Genomic DNA, 3859 nt, shown 5'->3' on the forward strand with positions numbered 1-3859 from the left:
AGTGATTTTTAAGATATTTTTTATTAGTTTCATCTAGTTATTTTCCTTGATTCTAATTTTTTTTTTGCCTAGATTAATAGAAAAAAACACCAGTGATTTAAATAAGACTTATGGCCTGGGTATTTATGAGAAGGATTAGAGGGAGGTGGGAAAGGATGCCATAGAGGCCACAACCAAGAATACCTGAAATGAATAACGTTGGAAGTGTGTAGATTCTGACTCTATATAAAGACAGACGAATATTGAAGGTTGAGAACCGATTTTATTTACTACCAACAATTGTATTAGGAGAAGCAAAGTGTTCGTAGGATGGAATGTGATTTAACAAAGGAGATGCATGTTCGTAAAATGTTTGTAGGTATGTATGAATTGACAAGGAATGAATGTTCGTAAAATGTTTGTAGGTATGTATGAATTGACAAGGAATGAATGTTCATAAACTGTTTGTAGGTATGTATGAATTGACAAGGAATGAATGTTCGTAAAATGTAACTTATCTTTTAGACGATGGAGAGGGTCGGGGTAGACCGATCATCCTGCTGTTGGTGATGCATGTCCTGACTTGTAACTGGAAAGCGAGGGTCTTCTTTCATCAGCTCTAGCAGCCGGCGTCTTCGTCGTCTTTCTCCTCCTCTCTCTTCTTTGGTTTCTGTGAATTAGGCATCATTTAGAATTGAAGGCATTTGGCCCATAACATGAGAGCATAGTCAGCTTCAGTTCACTGGTGCCTTATTTCTTTTCCTTCTTCATCTCTTTAGGTCGGGTGGGAGAATGTCCGTGCGTTCACTGACGCAGCTGGGCGAAAATCTCCTGTTCCCTCCTCTCAGTTCCCTCAAATACCTCGTTTTTATAGTGGCAAACTGGCTCCCAGCGACTGTGATATTTGAGGTGTTTATTTTAGGCGGCGACCTCTGCCATTGATTGATAATTATTTTGTGGTTATCTTATTTTTTTTCTTCCCAAGCGGAAGCGATGCGTGGAGCCATGTGCAAACGACGATTTTTTATTTTGTCTCTCATCGTGGATGCGTTAACATCCGGTTGGCTGCCAATTCTCATCATGTTCCCACACACATCGCCACCCAAAATAGTGGAGCTATTCCGAGAGTGTCTGTGAGGATTTTGGTGGATAGGGTTTGAAATCAAGTCAGGGGGAAGATTTGAGAGGACATGATAGAATCTTGTGGTCTCGTTGGATATGTTCCTCAGTTCGAATTGAGCCTCGCATATCGCGAACCATCCATCCATAGCAGCATGTATAAATCCCGGTATCTTTACAGAGACCGCTGACACAGTATCCTCCATTGCGATATTTGTGGGTTACGCATTCAGTGGTTGACAGAAATGTTTAATATCTTAGCAGATTGCCGTTCGTCCTGTTAATGCAATTAAACGTCTTTTCCTTTTTTTTTTTTTTTTGAAAGTTGGTGTTTGTATAATTGTTCGCCGATTCTTATTTTAGTCACGTAAATTATTTGAGCAAAAAAAATGGGTACTCTCAACTTCAGCAATAATACGTCTGTCCTTTTATTATTATTATTTATTTATTTTTGGAATGTGCGATTTCATCGTGGTCGGCGGGTTCACCATTTATGACCTGGGTATTTATGAGAAGGATTAGGAAGAGGTGGGAAAGGATGCCATAGAGGCCACAACCAAGAATACATGAAATGAATAACGTTGGAAGTGTGTAGATTCTGACTCTATATAAAGACAGACGAATATTGAAGGTTGAGAACCGATTTTATTTACTACCAACAATTGTATTAGGAGAGGCAAAGTGTTAGTAGGATGGAATGTAATTTAACAAAGGAGATGAATGTTTGTAAAATGTTTGTAGGTATGTATGAATTGATAAGGAATCAATGTTCATAAAATGTTTGTAGGTATGTATGAATTGACAAGGAATGAATGTTCATAAACTGTTTGTAGGTATGTATGAATTGACAAGGAATGAATGTTCATAAAATGTAACTTATCTTTTAGACGATGGAAAGGGTCAGGGTAGGCCGGTCATCCTGCTGTTGGTGATGCATGTCCTGACTTGTAACTGGAAAGCGAGGGTCTTCTTTCATCAGCTCTAGCAGCCGGCGTCTTCGTCGTCTTTCTCCTCCTCCTTTTTCTTTGGTTTCTGTGAATTAGGCACCATTTAGAATTGAAGGCATTTGGCCCATAACATGAGAGTGTAGTCAGCTTCAGTTCACTGGTGCCTTATTTCTTTTCCTTCTTCATCTCTTTAGGTCGGGTGGGAGAATGTCCGTGAATTCACTGACGCAGCTGGGCGAAAATCTCCTGTTCCCTCCTCTCGGTTCCTTCAAATACCTCGTTTTTATAGTGGCAAACTGGCTCCCAGCGACTGTGATATTTGAGGTGTTTATTTTCGGCGCGGAGCTCTGCCATTATTGATAATTATTTTGTGGTTATCTTATTTTTTTCTTCCCAAGCGGAAGCGATGCGTGGAGCCATGTGCAAACGACGATTTTTTATTTTATCTCTCATGGTGGATGCGTTAACATCCGGTTGGCTGCCAATTCTCACTATGTTCCCACAGACTATTTGATTAGTTTTATCTAGTTATATTCCTTGATTCTAGTCTATTTTTACTTTGAGAAGACTGATGACATTAAAGATATTTTGATTAGTTTCATCAAATTATTTCCTTAGATTCTAGTGTATTTTTGCATTGTTTATCAGAGAAAACGGTGGTAATTTTAAAGATATTTTCATTAATTTTATCTAGTTATTTCCCTTGATTCTAATCTATTTTTTACTTGGTTCATTAAGAAAGAGGCGATGATTTTAAAAATATCTACATTAGTTTTGTCTCGTTATTTTTCTTGATTCTAGTCTATTTTTACCTTATTTAATATAAAAAACAGTGGTGATTTTAAAGATATATTCTGTTATTTCATCAAGTTATTTCCTTTGATTCAAGTCTATTTTTACCTTGTGTAAGAGAGAAGACAGTCGTCATTTAAAAGATATTTTCATTAGTTTCATCTAATAATTTTCATTGATTCTTATCTATTTTTGCCTTGTTTAATAGAGAAAACAGCAGTGATTTTAAAAAGATAATTTGATAAGTTTTATCTAGTTATATTCCTTGATTCTACTCTATCTTTATCTTGTTTAATAGGGAAAACAGGATATATTCATATATTATATGAAGTTATCTTCATTAGTATTATGTAGTTATTCCCTTGATTTTAGTCTAATTTTACCTTATTTTAAAAAGAAAACAGCGAAAATTTTTAAAAATATTCTCATTATTATCTTTTAGTAATTTTCTTTGATTTTAGTTTATGTATGCCTTGCATAATTAGGAAAACAGCGATGATTTTAAAGATAATTTGATTAGTTTTATCTCGTTATTTCTTTTGATTCTAGTCTATTTTTACTTTGTTTAATAAAGAAAACAACAGTAATTTTTAAGACATTTGCATGAGTTTCATCAAGTTATTCTTGATTTTTTATCTTTTTTTTAACTGGAGAAAACAGTGGCGATGTTAAAGATATGTTCAATTTAGTTTTATCAAGTTATTTCCCTTGATTCTAGTTTATTTATAACTTGTTAAATAGAGAAGACAGTGTTGATACAGGGTGACTCCCCACAAAAAATCAGATGACATTCAATTGTTTTTTCTGAGCATTTTACAGTCAACGGAGAAAAAAAGGCCAAAGACCCTAGTGTTTTGATGTGATGTTTTGAATATAATAAACTAGTTATGACCAAAGTTTCATTTCATTCGGACAAAACACTAAGAAATAGGGCCTAATTAGAGTTGGGGCCCGTTTCTTTTGGGTCACCCTGTATTAAAGATATTTTCATTACTTTCATCTAATTATTTCCCTTGATTCTA

Source organism: Euprymna scolopes, chromosome 4 (genome assembly GCF_053919585.1).
Source record: "Euprymna scolopes isolate OS-2025 chromosome 4, ASM5391958v1, whole genome shotgun sequence".
Taxonomy (NCBI): domain Eukaryota; kingdom Metazoa; phylum Mollusca; class Cephalopoda; order Sepiida; family Sepiolidae; genus Euprymna; species Euprymna scolopes.